The sequence below is a fragment of the Procambarus clarkii genome, chromosome 46, assembly GCF_040958095.1.
Source record: "Procambarus clarkii isolate CNS0578487 chromosome 46, FALCON_Pclarkii_2.0, whole genome shotgun sequence".
NCBI classification, from domain to species: Eukaryota; Metazoa; Arthropoda; class Malacostraca; order Decapoda; family Cambaridae; genus Procambarus; species Procambarus clarkii.
In genome coordinates this window covers 18,129,909-18,146,772 of record NC_091195.1, presented here as the reverse complement: position 1 = coordinate 18,146,772, position 16,864 = coordinate 18,129,909, and positions in this window count along the sequence as shown.

The window sequence follows — 16,864 nt, the reverse complement described above, 5'->3', positions numbered from 1 at the left end:
CCCATATCATTTCACTATTACTTCCATCATCGGCTCATTTTCACATCCCTACATTAGCAATCATCTTCCCTCATCGTCTCACTATTACCTCTCCTCATCGGCTCACTATCACTTACTATTGCTTTAGTGTCATGCTGCATTTGTCTATCTTCCCTCCTTGGAGTGTTGTGGGTTGATGATGCTCCACTGTGTAGTGAGGTTGCGAGAGCAGATGAAAGTTGCAAGAATCCTTCGGTGCTCAATGCTGTGTTGTAACGTGATCTTGCTCCATTAGGAGGCCGGGTTGCAGGATGGAGAGAGAGAGAGAGGGAGAGAGAGAGAGAGGGAGAGAGAGAGAGAGAGAGAGAGAGAGAGAGAGAGAGAGAGAGAGAGAGAGAGAGAGAGAGAGAGAGAGAGAGAGAGAGAGAGAGAGAGAGAGAGAGAGAGAGAGAGAGAGAGAGAGATACCATTGGTTTTCTTATGTAAAGACTCAACCAATTTTCTCTTTCTCTCTCTCTCTCATTAACAAACTATATATATATATATATATATATATATATATATATATATATATATATATATATATATATATATATATATATATATATATATATATATATATATATATATGTCGTACCTAGTAGCCAGAACTCACTTCTCGGCCTACTATGCAAGGCCCGATTTGCCTAATAAGCCAAGTTTTCATGAATTAATATATTTTCTCTATTTTTTTTCTTATGAAATGATAAAGCTACCCATTTCATTATGTATGAGGTCAATTTTTTTTTATTGGAGTTAAAATTAACGTAGAAATATGACCGAACCTAACCAACCCTACCTAACCTAACCTAACCTATCTTTATAGGTTAGGTTAGGTTAGGTAGCCCGAAAAGCTAGGTTAGGTTAGGTTAGGTAGGTTAGGTAGTCGACAAACAATTAATTCATGAAAACTTGGCTTATTAGGCAAATTGGGCCTTGCATAGTAGGCTGAGAAGTGCGTTCTGGCTACTAGGTACGACATATATATATATATATATATTTATATATATATATATATATATATATATATATATATATATATATATATATATATATATATATATATATATATATATATATATATGATATTATTATTTTAAAATGAAAATGATAAATTCTTATATGTATATATTTGCATTTTTAATTATTAGGTGATAATCGGACTAAGTAAAGGAACCTGAAATGTGATTTAAGATTTTAAGGTATAATTTTTGACGCTCAGATCATATAATAACGAAAGAAAAAGTGAAAGAAATCCAGAAATAATATTTCAATAAAAAAAATTATTATAGACCTAATTTATTTGAAAAAATCAAGAAATTTTTTTACTCACAGGCCTGTAAATCCTTTCAAGAACAGCTTTTACGAGTCCAAGTAATCCAACAGGGCTTCCTTGAAGCTCTGTTGGGCTTCCCCTGAAGCCCAACAGTGAACGTGTGGAATTCAGAGCTATAAACCACCCACAAAGCCTACTTAAGATGGGCTGAGACGGTCTTAAGTCTATCTCAAACCAAGCAGATCATTTCTGATTATAACGGAATTCAATTCTCGGTACAATAGTTCGCTGCTGACTAGCCAATCGCCCGGGAGGTGATTGTGAATAGTTGTCTTGGTGTGTGTGTGTGTTGTATACTGTCATTTGTCTGAGTGTGTATGTTGGTAAACTCATTTTTCTGTGTGTGTATGTTGGTAAACTGTCATTTTTCTGAGTGTGTATGTTGGTAAACTCATTTTTCTGTGTGTGTATGTTGGTAAACTGTCATTTTTCTGAGTGTGTATGTTGGTAAACTCATTTTTCTGATTGTGTATGTTGGTAAACTGTCATTTTTCTGGGTGTATGTTAGTATACTGCCATTTTTCTGGGTGTATGTTAGAATACTGCCATTTTTCTGGGTGTATGTTAGTATACTGTCATTTTTCTGATTGTGTATGTCGGTATACTGCCCTTTTTCTGGGTGTATGTTGGTATACTGTCATTTTTCTATGTGTATGATGCTTCTATGTACGTTTCTGAAGATATGCATGTTTTTCCACCCACCAGCAGTGTATGTGTGTGTTTTCTGCTTGTCACTGTGTATGTGTGTATGTATGTACTGAGTCCCTGTGTATACCTATGTGACTTTCCTGGTGTATACCGTTTGTATCACTTCATAATTGGATTACTGATACGTCACACAACACAAATAATACATATGATGAATTTTATCCTGAAATTATATATATATATTTATATATATATATATATATATATATATATATATATATATATGCGAACAAGCCTGAATGGTCCCCAGGACATATGCAACTGAAAACTCACACCCCAGAAGTGACTCGAACCCATACTCCCAGAAGCAACGCATCTGGTATGTACAAGACGCCTTAATCCACTTGACCATCACGACCGGACATAATGAGGTGATAGCCGAGGCTATTTGAACCACCCCACCGCCGGCACTCGGATAGTTATCTTGGGCATAGCATTTTACCAAATCACCTCATTCTTTGGGGCAACACGTGAGGAACACAAATGCGAACAAGCCTGAATGGTCCCCAGGACATATGCAACTGAAAACTCACACCCCAGAAGTGACTCGAACCCATACTCCCAGAAGCAACGCATCTGGTATGTACAAGACGCCTTAATCCACTTGACCATCACGACCGGACATATGTCCGGTCGTGATGGTCAAGTGGATTAAGGCGTCTTGTACATACCAGATGCGTTGCTTCTGGGAGTATGGGTTCGAGTCACTTCTGGGGTGTGAGTTTTCAGTTATATATATATATATATATATATATATATATATATATATATATATATATATATATATATATATATATATATATATATATATATAAGTTTATATATATATATATATATATATATATATATATTATATATATATATATATATATATATATATATATAATATTATATATATATATATATATATATATATATATATATATATATATATATATATATATATATATATTATATATATATATATATATATATATATATTATATATATATATATATATATATATATAATATATTATATATATATATATATATATATATATATATATATATATATATATATATATATATATATATTATTATAGGTTCCTGCCCTTCATCTGAGGAGCTGGAGGAGCTCTACAACTTGTGACAAGCAGCCTTGTACCTTGCATGTAATCAATACTGTAACTTTTTTTGTGTAATGACATTTTCAAATAAAGTTAGATAAATATACACACATATCAAAAGAATAGTGGATGATAGGAGAAGAAAATATCAAAGTGTTCAGTGAGGATCCACAAGGTCTTCTCTGAGTACTCTATATTTTCTTCTCCGAGGCTATGGGTCCCTACACTTGCACCAGAGGTGGTGCAAATGTAGGGACATTGCCTGTCCTCCAGTCTTGCTCAGTTACGACTGGATAAGGTGTCCAGGACGGACCAAAACTTACCCACCTTCATTTTTATTTCCTGTGTGTGTGTTGGGTTACGTGTTTTACCCCATGTTTTTGGAGACAATTTCTTGACGAATAATCAACCAAAAGTTCAACTTACAATTGTTTTTATTCAAACCAATGTGTATACGGTATATAAACATTATACATACGGGTTTAAGTGTATATATTTTTAAATAACAGATATTATCATTGAATAAATGGCCATTTATTCAATGATATTTGCCGATAAAAGCAGTGAAAATGTCCTTGCCAGAGACGTTCTGAGATAAGCAAGGATGCCTCGAGTGAATGCTTTTAGGGAGGGAGGATGCTGGGGGGGAGAGAGTGGGGTGTGTGTGTGGGGGTGTGGGGGATTATGGTGGGGGGTGTAAGGGGGGGATGGAAGCTGCCAACGGTTGAGAGACAATCAATTCATTGAGTCGAGGCAAAGCTTCAGGGCCTGATGGAGTATACGGAGTTTGGTTGAGCTCTTCAAGTGAGAATGCGGGAGTGAACGAGCTCTCTCTCTCCGCTGCCTGAATGTTCGTGTTTGAGTGCGTGTGTGTATGTGTATGTGCGTGTGTGATTGATTGATTGATTGATGAAGATTAAGCCACCCAAGAGGTGGCACGGGCATGAATAGCCCGTAAGTGGTGGCCCTTTTGAGCCATTACCAGTATCAATAGATGATACTGGAGATCTGTGGAGATGCGACTGCACCCTGCGTGACGGGAGATGTCTCCCCTGTATGTGCGTGTGTGTATGTGCGTGTGTGTATGTGTATGTGTGGACGCTCGAATATGTGTTTTTGAGTGGAAAACATGACCCAGACTTGAGAAAAACAGCCTCTTCTGAGCTGATATATTTTCACCTCTAGGCTGCAGTCTTTCTTCAGCTAAAAACGCCAGTAATTAATCTTATTCATTCCATTCCAAATGCCCAAAGGCCTTTTTCCCGGTTCCGTTGGCCTTTAGAAACCTATAAGGCCAATATAGAACGTCTTATCTCCTGAGGATTTCCTCCGAATTGACAAAAATAATTAGTATTATACAATTTGAGTAAGGCTTTTATTTCATTATTTTCTTGTTGAATGACTTGGGTCAGTATTTACCCAGGGATTTAGTGATCTTTTGGTGTCATCATTGATGTTTTATGAATCCTGATGTCCTGTCATCTCATGTCAGTCGATGTCTGTCAATCTATTAACCAAAATTTCACTTTCAATCATCCGATATTTCCCATCTTATCATTCGATTCCTGCCATTCTATCATTCGATCAGCCACCTTCCACCACTGCGATCTTTGACCAATTTCTTACAAGTCTTTCCTCAAGCCCCAACGTCTGCAGTTTTAAACTTTTCTCAAACGTGAGTTCGTCCGCAAGTCAAACTTTCAATTCGAGTTGAACGTGATAATATTAAATTTGGTTTTGTGTTGAGTATTGGAATAAACTTGGTGATTATTTTATGTGTGTTGGCACACATATCTGATATCGTCTAATATATATATAAATATGCAACAACGATTACAAAAATACTTATTTAGGTATGCAGAAAAGCCACATGTGAAAAATTAGAGAATGCTAAACGCGTTTTCGGCTAAATTCGCCTTCGTCAGAGCAAAATAGAGGCTGATTCTCTTGGAACTTTTTGTTCCAGGTGGCAAATATAAAAAAAAACAACAATCAAGTTTTATTTTGTGTGTGTGTGTGTGTGTGTGTGTGTGTGTGTGTGTGTGTGTGTGTGTGTGTGTGTGTGTGTGTGTGTGTGTGTGTGTGTGTGTGTGTGTGTGTGTGTGTGTGTGTGTGTGTGTGTGCGCTTTTCAGCATAAAGTTCATTTTCTCGTGAAGATGAACGTTACATGAAGTTTACGTTCACAGCTCACGTTCATGATTACTTTCCCAAAGGAAACAAATGGGCAGAGTTTCTTTCACCCTGATGCATCTGTTCACCTAGCTGTAAATAGGTATACCTGGGAGTTAGACAGCTGCTACGGGCTGCTTCCCGGGGGGGATATGTAACAAAAAGGAGGCCCTGGTCGAGGACCGGGCCGCGGGGACGCTAAGTCCTGAAATCATCTCAAGATAACCTCAAGATAGCGAATGTGAAAATAATGCGCCCTGTCGAACGTGGACCCGAAAAGTGGCCTTTTTCGTGTCTACGATCATTTGTACATTCACGTGCTACTTGGAGGTCAAGTTTACTCTCAAGTTTAATCAAGAGTTTACTCTCAAGTTTAATCTCAAGTTTACTCTCAAGTTTACTCTCAAGTTTAATCTCAAGTTTAATCTCAAGTTAAATCAAGAGTTTACTCTCAAGTTAAATGAAGAGTTTACTCTCAAGTTTAATCTCAAGTTTACTCTCAAGTTTAATCTCAAGTTTACTCTCAAGTTTAATCTCAAGTTTACTCTCAAGTTTACTCTCAAGTTTACTCTCAAGTTTACTCTCAAGTTCACTCCTAAGTTCCCGTTCATATCCACATTCATCAACTCCAGTTTTCACTAATACATTAATTTCAAAGAGACAAACTTTCACCCAACTTTATATAGGATTTCAGTGAATATAATTTACATATATAGGATTTCAGTGGATATAATTTACATATATAGGACTCGCAGTATCGCCCATCCGAATTCCATTAAGCAAATTGGAAAAAAATAGCCATTATGGAATGTTGACTCTATGCAAATTTAATATTATTAACAAGGTAAACTATTATATGGTTCTAGATGTGTGGTACACTTTCTGTGGAATGGTACACTTTCTGTAGTATAGTTCCAGATTCAGTACATTACGGGCTCGCCATAGCCCGTGCTACATGGACACTTCATTCTGAGTAGCTAAGTCTGAAACTTAGACAATCAGACTTAATTACACGTACGAATCCAGACTTGTCAGGTCTCCTGTATCTCTAAATGGACTGTATAATGTATTATACAGTAGTATACTGCATTATACTACTGTGTAATGTATTATACAGTAGATTTTTTAAAGCAAATACGATATATGAAGTTCAAATATAATCCATACTGCCCAAAATGTTCACATTTTGTATAACGGAAATAACTCATATATCAAGATATCAAACAAGTGATTCAAAGAACCTTAGCAAGGGCAAACTCTCCTTGGTCTAATATATGCTATCTCAGGTCTAATATATACTATTTTAGACCTATATAGCAATATATATATGTGCTATACTGGGCCTAGAATTCTCTAAGGTTAATTTAGAGCCTTATCGTGCTATCTAGGAAATGAATAGTTAGAAAATCAATAGTTTTGGCAAAAATAGTCAATGTTTTGAACGTTTGGTCAAATAGTGCAGTTTAAACTGTCATTATATGATAGTTCACGTTACATTTCCACCAATGGGAAGCCAATGGTGGAACTTTTCACCCAATTCGAGCTCACATAGAATCACTTACGAACTTACATCCAAAAATTTATATAAAAAAAACGTTTTATAGTGTCGATTATTTAGACAACTAGTCCACACATTAATAAAAAAAGGAAAAGGCGACGTTTCGGTCCATGTTGGACCATTATCAGGTCCAGCATGGACCGAAACGTCGTTATTTCCCAGCGGGTACAGAATCTAAGACCCACCTTTGTTTCGACGTCAAATTAGTGTTACTCCCTGATCAACCAGGCTGTGACTCATACGTCAGGCTGCGAGCAGCCGCGTCCAACAGCCTGGTTGATCAGTCCAGCAACCAGGAGGCCTGGTCGAGGACCGGGCCGCGGGGACGCTAAGCCCCGGAAGCACCTTAAGGTAACCTCCCATCAAGAAACATCAATGATCAAATCAGTTCGAGTCCTGCTAGTGTTTCAATCTTAGTGGACACAGTAGCGGCTCTGGTTGAATAGTTTTTGGTCCTGTCGTTGCCTAATAAGTTAAGGTGGGCGTGTGGTATTCACCAGTATGCCAGTTCGAATCCCCCTTTCATCGAATCAACGGATTTTTCCTCATTAACACTACTCTTGAAGATTGTTCCTCTTCTGAGTTCCAATCTATATAGATGGGGGGGGGGGGATTGGGAACCTAATGTTCAACTAACTTATTGTGACTTGCTTTCTGCATATATAAATGTTTGCATGCACTCAAATCGTAACGATACAATGGTGATTACATATCAACTTGATAAGATAACGTTAGAGCAACGATAGCCAATTTTCCAGTAAGTTTCATGCGATTGATATATTCTCCAAGTGGATAATGGCGTCATAAATATAGTAATATCATATTTGTTAATATCCAGTAACGATAAACAAGAAGTTTAACGAGGTGGTTAAACTCTGAACAGTGGATTTTTTAATAGGAACGATCTATTAAGAAAATTATTATCAAACGCTAAATCTTAATTAACAACTTTGCTCTTGGAAAATGACCGAGGTTGTAGGTGATATTTTTTTTAATTAGCCACGAGGTAATTTAGATCTTAGAAGACAGATTTTGAAATTAGATAGGAAATAATCTAGTTCATTGAGAGGGATTAACAATTTTGTAATCAGTCAGGTGATAGTTCAACTCTTAGATCGGGAAAACAATTTTTGAAATTCAATAAAGATATAATTTAGCTCTTAGATGGGAAACCAATTTTGAAGTATATTAGACACGAACTAATTCCACTCTTAAGAGGGTTCGACTATCCTAATTTTCCTAAGAAAGTGCAAAGGGATGGGATGATATACATCAGTTCTGAGGCTGCTGATGAATGTCAAATCGCAAATAGCTTAACCAGCAACATTCAAACCTAAACGACCCAATTAAAGCCACCACAACAGGTGGCTAACGAGCATATGCATATGGGGCCTGGTAGCCTGGTGGATAGCGCGCAGGACTCGTAATTCTGTGGCGCGGGTTCGATTCCCGCACGAGGCAGAAACAAATGGGCATAATTTCTTTCACCCTGAATGCCCCTGTTACCTAGCAGTAAAATAGGTACCTGGGTGTTAGTCAGCTGTCACAGGCTGCTTCCTGGGGGTGGAGGCCTGGTCGAGGACCAGGCCGCGGGGACACTAAAGCTCCGAAATCATCTCAAGATAACCTCAAGATAGCCCGTATGTGGTATAGATGTTTTTGAGTTTTGTGTTTAGCGGTACAACATCTTGAAGTGTTTCTGGGACTCAGAACTCAAGTATTACCTCAAGGTTAAGTGCTTGTAAGTGCGAGGAATGGTTAGTTTCAATGCGCTCTATTGTATTAATTCTTAAGTAGTTTGACGTTTTTTTTAACTATTGCGAATAAATTTAAGCTGTATTCTGTGTGTACTCATCTCTTTGTGTTTGCGGGGGTTGAGCTCTGGCTCTTCGGTCCCGCCACTCAACAGGTGTACAGATTCCTGAGCCTTCTGGGCTCTATCATATCTACACTTGAAACTGTGTATGGAGTCAGCCTCCACCACATCACTGCCTAATGCATTCCATTTGTTAACTACTCTGACACTGAAAAAGTTCTTTCTAACGTCTAGAAACTGTGTGTTGATAGGCTGGTGGTTCTAGAGATGGTAGTGGTGATTGTGGTAGTGATTGTGGTAATAGTGGTGCAAACGATCGTTAGCACAGAGAACACAAACAACGACAACACATCCCCCAAACCGACACATTTTCCCAATCTCTAAAACCATTAAAATCTAAATAGCCCCAATCTAAAAAAAATAAAAAATCCAAATTAAAAAAATATATTAATAAAATGACCCATAACTAGAGCATCGTCCGGGTGTGCTTGGTGCTAACACTAACAGCCTTGACGTTCCTGGTGGCCCTACAGAGCTTCAGCTCCCTACGCGGACGCCTGCTACAGGTAATGGTAGTTGATATCTGCCCAATTTGCTGCCTGACCGCCCTGAGGGCTTTCGTCAGGCCTCACAGGGATATCAAGTCGCTTAACACATTTTTCATCGTAATTGCAAACTGGCTCATCCAGGCCTTGACGGATATCCTGTTCGATATCCAGGCGTAACGGAATGGTACTCTAGGAGCTGCCGCAGACGAGGTTACCGCAGACGGGGCTGCCGCAGGCGAAGACACCGCAGGCGAAGACACCGCAGGTGGAGATTCCGTCGGCGCAGTGGTCATAGCCTTATGTACAGCGGTGTCGATCTTCCGCGCCGTCGATTTGGCCAAATACGAGACTGCTGAAGGAATTATCACCCCGACGGCCACCATTAGAGTCGCAGCCGCTTGGGCAATGGCCTTCGCAGCCGGTCCTGGGACGCTATTCGGCGTCGGGGAAGATTCCGCAGTCCTGATCGTCGCAGCTGCCGCATTCGGAGCCGCAGCTACTCTCGTGGTATTCAGAAGATGCGGCTTCGGAGGTGTAGAAGCCGCACCTGCCGCAGCCCTTGCCACGCTGGCTACCACAGCCGTAACTGCCGTGACCGCAAAGGGCGCCGTAACAGTACTCTAGAGTCGTTCCTGGCGGACTCAAGAGGTCGCGGTGCTGTGTATCATAGTAGTCCAGCTGCTGATTGTCATGGACCGGGCCCTGGAGGATTGAAGGTCCTAGACAGAGCTCTTCTGGAACCTTCGGACTCCTTGTAAGGGCCTCCTGGAACCTTGGGAGACTTCCTGGAACCTTGAAAGTCCTCTTGGAGCCTTGGAAGTCCTCCTGAGACCTTGGAAGTCCTCCTGGAACCTTGGAAGTCCTCCTGAGACCTTGGGAATCCTTTCTAGAGCCTCCTGGAACCTTGAAACTCCTTTCTAGAGCCTCCTGGAACCTTGAAAGTCCTTTCTAGAGCCTCCTGGAACCTTGAAACTCCTTTCTAGAGCCTCCTGGAACCTTGGCAGTCCTTTCTAGAGCCTCCTGGAACCTTGAAAGTCGTTTCTGGAACCTTGAAACTCCTTTCTAGAGCCTCCTGGAACCTTGGGAATCCTTTCTAGAGCCTCCTGGAACCTTGAAACTCCTTTCTAGAGCCTCCTGGAACCTTGAAACTCCTTTCTAGAGCCTCCTGGAACCTTGAAACTCCTTTCTAGAGCCTCCTGGAACCCTGGCAGTCCTTTCCAGAACCTCCTGGAACTTCCAGAGTCCATTCTCACAGGTAACTATTTTTTTCTATATCTAAATTTCCGGTACTAGATGTTGCACCATGAGAAGTGAGAGTTACAAAGGTATTGTGTCGCGGAGGTTGGGGTAACAGTGGTAAATTGGAACTTCCGTGGCCAGAATTGGCTTTACATTTTTAATTTAAAATTTATATTACATTTTTTTATTTAAAAAATAAAAAATAAATGTAACCAAAGCCGTCAAAGATTGAGGAAAGATGTACACGTTCGTAAGTGCTTGCGTAACTGCTTTCGTGAATCTGGCCCCTGATTCACGAAGCAGTTACGCTAGTACTTACGAACGTGTCCATCTTTTCTCAATCTTTGGCGGCTTTGTTTACAATTATTAAACAGTTAATGAGCTCCGAAGCACCAGGAGGCTGTTTATAACAATAACAACAGTTGATTGGCAAGTTTTCATGCTTGTAAACTGTTTAATAAATGTAACCAAAGCCGTCAAAGATTGAGGAAAGATGTACACGTTCGTAAGTGCTTGCGTAAGTGCTTTCGTGAATCTGGCCCCAGAGTCCAACTCTATAGTCTCCTGAGATTGGTAGATGAATACTTCTGGTACACTTAAAGACAACATAATATTAAATACTAATCTTTCAAGAACAATAACCATAATATATTTGAAAAAACTTCAGTTTTTTTTTTAACTTTAAGAAAACTTTAAAAAAAGAAAGTTTTCAAGAAAGAAAGAAAGAATGAAAACTTTAAGAAAACTTTAAAAAAAGAACGAAAAGAAAAAAAGAAAAAAAAGAAAAAAAGAAAGAAAAAAAAACTTAAAAAAAAAGAAACTTTAAAACTTAAAACTTTAAAACTTTTAAAACAGTTTTTTTTTTAAACTTTAATACTTCAGTTCCACGAGTCAATATTCATGAATAATTCCATGAATATTAGGAGAATATTGGGTTCATTAGAAACCCATTTTGAGAATATTGAGATTGGGAGAATTCTCCCAATCTGATAAAACTTGAAAAAGGCAAAATAAAGAAAAAAACAAATAAACTTTTACTGATGTTAAGCTCAAACTGCAAACCGCTTCGACCAAAAAAAAAAAAAATACAAACAGACTATCCCACCATAAAAGAGATCAGAGAACTTAATTAAAGTTACGAGTATGGAGCCGGTCGGCCGAGCGGACAGCACGCGGGACTTGTGATCCTGTGGTCCTGGGTTCAATCCCAGGCGCCGGCGAGAAACAATGGGCAGAGTTTCTTTCACCCTATGCCCCTGTTACCTAGCAGTAAAATAGGTACCTGGGTGTTAGTCAGCTGTCACGGGCTGCTTCCTAGGGGTGGAGGCCTGGTCGAGGACCGGGCCGCGGGGACACTAAAGCCCCGAAATCATCTCAAGATAACCTCAAGATTGGTTACGAAACAAGAGGAAAATGGAAATTCAAAAAACTGTCAAAAAAAATATATTGAAAATGAATTATCTGTGACTCATTAACTATGATATCTTGCATTTCAGCAACAGGTAATCCTGGCCTAAATGAATCGTTATCACATGATAACCAATGATTAGTTCCCACCTTAAGAAGCAGTTATTGATTAACTTATTAATTAGGTCCTATAGGAAAGAGCCAAAAAAGAATGATTCTCTTTATTTACGATTCGTAGGGTAGATCTCTGACCTCAGACGTCGTAGAGTAGATCTGACACCAGACCTCGTAGGGTAGATCTGACCTCAGACGTCGTGGGGTAGATCTGACCTCAGACCTCGTAGGGTAGATCTGACCTCAGACGTCGTGGGGTAGATCTGACCTCAGACCTCGTAGGGTAGATCTGACCTCAGACCTCGTAGGGTAGATCTGACCTCAGACGTCGTGGGGTAGATCTGACCTCAGACCTCGTAGGGTAGATCTGACCTCAGACGTCGTGGGGTAGATCTGACCTCAGACCTCGTAGGGTAGATCTGACCTCAGACGTCGTGGGGTAGATCTGACCTCAGACCTCGTAGGGTAGATCTGACCTCAGACGTCGTGGGGTAGATCTGACCTCAGACCTCGTAGGGTAGATCTGACCTCAGACGTCGTGAGGTAGATCTGACCTCAGACGTCGTGGGGTAGATCTGACACCAGACCTCGTAGGGTAGATCTGACCTCAGACGTCGTGAGGTAGATCTGACCTCAGACGTCGTGGGGTAGATCTGACCTCAGACCTCGTAGGGTAGATCTCTGACCTCAGACGATCGTAGAGTAGATCTCTGGCCTCAGACGTCGTGGGGTAGATCTGACCTCAGACGTCGTGGGGTAGATCTGACCTCAGACGTCGTGGGGTAGATCTGACCTCAGACGTCGTAGGGTAGATCTCTGACCTCAGACGTCGTAGGGTAGATCTGACACCAGACCTCGTAGGGTAGATCTGACACCAGACCTCGTAGGGTAGATCTGACACCAGACCTCGTAGGGGTAGATCTGACACCAGACCTCGTAGGGGTAGATCTGACACCAGACCTCGTAGGGTAGATCTGACACCAGACATCGTAGGGGGTAGATCTGACACCAGACCTCGTAAGACAGGTGTCAGACACCTGACATTCTACCACAGGAAACACCAGACCACTTTAGACAACACTGGCTCCCTCCACAGACTATGCCAGGGTTGTAACTCTCCTTCAGGTGTGTGTATATTGTTCTCACTACCTCGCTTGACACATCATCCATCAAGGCCTTACACACCTGCCTCCAACCCTGGCATTGTGCAAAAGGAGTTCACCTATCGTATATAAACATATATATATACCTATGTATATATGTCGTAGCGACTGTATGTATATATGAGGGATCTTACACACATGTACAATCCTTTTCACACATGTGACTTCTGGTTGAATAAATAACTTTACATGTGAAACGACTCGATTAGGCCGGACCGATAAGGGATCCAGGGCGGACCGATAAGGGGTCCAGGGCGGACCGATAAGGGGTCCAGGGCGGACCGATAAGGGGTCCAGGGCGGACCGATAAGGGGTCCAGGGCGGACCGATAAGGGGTCCAGGGCGGACCGATAAGGGGTCCAGGGCGGACCGATAAGGGGTCCAGGGTGGACCGATAAGGGGTCCAGGGCGGACCGATAAGGGGTCCAGGGCGGACCGATAAGGGGTCCAGGACGGACCAAAAGCACCATCCAATCATTTCAGGCATTGGGGGATCGAACACCCTATAGTAGAAGGCATCCATTAGTCTCAGGAGACTCTGGAGTTTCGGTCTGGAGTGGCCTCTCTAGGGCGATAAGCCAGGGGAGGTTGATTTGAAGGAGAAGCTGTTACCCATGCAGCAGGTCAATCAAACACCCGCTAGGGTTATAAATTTGTGGCGAGGAGTCGGGAAATTTCCCATTATAACACCTTAACACTAAGGTCAAATTAGCTTGCAGAAACAACTTTTTGCAATAGTTAATTCAGCTGTCGTATGCAACTGAAGATCTCAAATGTGTAAATAATTTTATTTGCTTTCATAAAAAAGAATTTTTTTTTTTTTCAGTATTTGTAATTTTTTTTAATATTTTTTTTCTGGTTGAGAAATATTATTAATGTAATTTAGAGGAAGGGAAGGGAATTATCAGGGAAAAGGTCCAAACCATTGCGACTATATAGCACTGGGAAGGGGTCAGGATAAGGATTTGGGATGGGACGGTGGGAAAGGAATGGTGCCTATGGACGGTCGGGGATTGAACGCCGACTTGCACGAAGCTCTACCGTCCAGCCCAAGTGATTGGAGAGTTCGATAGTAAACTTGAACCCTATCAACCTATTATCCCTGTACAAGACCATATAAGAGATACACAATCTCACCAACAAGCCCCCGGCATCCTGTCCCCATTGAAGCCACTAGAATCGAAGTTCCTCAGGTAAATTCAGGCAAAATAAAGACCGAGACCCAACCAGCATTAACTATGGAAGCGAGGAACGATACATGTACAAACCCAATAAGAAATCAGGCGCCGTGTTCGTCCTGGGAATTTTTCCCCCTGGCGTATGTTTACTAACGTGTCGGCGCCTCGCTCGTCCTGGGACCCGTAACTCGCGCACTAAATTTTGAGTCAATAGAGCGTCTTTACTCCTGAGTCAATAGAGCGTCTTTACTCCTGAGTCAATACGATGGCTGGGGTGCCTTATCCCGTTTTCTGTTGACAGATTGCTTGTTCCTAAAAGATTTTACTTATTTAATATACTATGGTGAAACTGCTGTCTTTGTAATATATATATATATATATATATATATATATATATATATATATATATATATATATATATATATATATATATATATATATATATATATATATATATATATATATATATATATATATATATATATATATTAATAATATACGATACTACTATAGCATAATACTATGCTATAGTAGAACTCTGTTTAGTGTTTGCTGGTTATAGTTGTGTGTGTGTGTAAACTCAAGTCTTTGAAAATGTAATAAGTTATTACGAAACGCGTTCAAGTGTCAGACTAGAAATAAAAATGAATTTTGGAGAATTGATTTTTCAGTTACCATCGACAGTGAAATGAAACATAAGAAATATTGAGAAAATTCGTGTTAGAATTATTAATCTTACTTTTTCGGTCATATTTTATAATAAATATATATATATATATATATATATATATATATATATATATATATATATATATATATATATATATATATATATATATATATATATATATATATATATATATATATATATATATATATATATATATATATATATATATATATATATATATATATATATATATGAAAACAAGCTTGAATGGTCCCCAATCCAATATGCAACTGAAAACCCCACACCCCAGAAGGATTCGAACCCAGACAGCCAGGAGGCACTATCCAACAAGCCGTACCCGGCTCCTTAACCACTCGACCACCCATGACTGTACAAAAGTCATTATTAGCCGGGGTTATATCCCCAACGACCCGACAGCACTTGGCAGTAAGCTTGGGCATAGATATGGCCTAAGCTACCAATCACTTTTGTACAGTCACGGTGGTCGAGTGGTTAATGAACCAGGTTGTGTGTGTGTGTGTGCCCCATTGGAGTAATATTGGTAGACATCGATGCTGTTAGGAGCCAATTAGGTATTCCGGTGGTTAAAGTTAATTGGTTAGGAGAGAATGATGGTTTCCTTAGCAGAACAGAGATGTGTCAAAGGTCTCGGGGTATTGTCTGGCCTGGCAGAGTGATTGGGCACTACTTGGCACTCCCTGTTCTCCTTGTGGCACTGTCTGCTGACTTCTGCTGACTGGGGGTTCAGGGACCTGCTTCTGTTGGAACTGCTGCTGCTGCTACAGGCGTTCAGGGACCTGCTTCTGTTGGAACTGTTGACTGCTGCTACAGGCGTTCAGGGACCTGCTTCTGTTGGAACTGTTGACTGCTGCTACAGGCGTTCAGGGACCTGCTTCTGTTGGAACTGTTGACTGCTGCTACAGGCGTTCAGGGACCTGCTTCTGTTGGAACTGTTGACTGCTGCTAAAGGCGTTCAGGGACCTGCTTCTGTTGTAACTGTTGACTGCTGACTAGGCGTTCAGGGACCTGCTTCTGTTGGAACTGTTGACTGCTGACTAGGGGTTCAGGGACCTGCTTCTGTTGGAACTGTTGACTGCTGCTACAAGCGATCAGGGACCTGCTTCTGTTGGAACTGTTGACTGCTGCTACAGGCGTTCAGGGACCTGCTTCTGTTGGAACTGTTAACTGCTGCTACAAGCGATCAGGGACCTGCTTCTGTTGGAACTGTTGACTGCTGCTACAAGCGATCAGGGGCCTGCTTCTGTTGGAACTGTTGACTGCTGACTAGGGGTTCAGGGACCTGCTTCTGTTGGAACTGTTGACTGCTGCTACAAGCGATCAGGGACCTGCTTCTGTTGGAACTGTTGACTGCTGACTAGGGGTTCAGGGACCTGCTTCTGTTGGAACTGTTGACTGCTGCAACAAGCGATCAGGGACCTGCTTCTGTTGGAACTGTTGACTGCTGCTACAGGCGTTCAGGGACCTGCTTCTGTTGGAACTGTTAACTGCTGCTACAAGCGATCAGGGACCTGCTTCTGTTGGAACTGTTGACTGCTGCTACAAGCGATCAGGGACCTGCTTCTGTTGGAACTGTTGACTGCTGACTAGGGGTTCAGGGACCTGCTTCTGTTTGAACTGTTGACTGCTGCTACAGGCGTTCAGGGACCTGCTTCTGTTGCAACTGTTGACTGCTGACTAGGCGTTCAGGGACCTGCTTCTGTTGGAACTGTTGACTGCTGCTACAAGCGATCAGGGACCTGCTTCTGTTGTAACTGCTGACTGCTGCTAAAGGCGTTCAGGGACCTGCTTC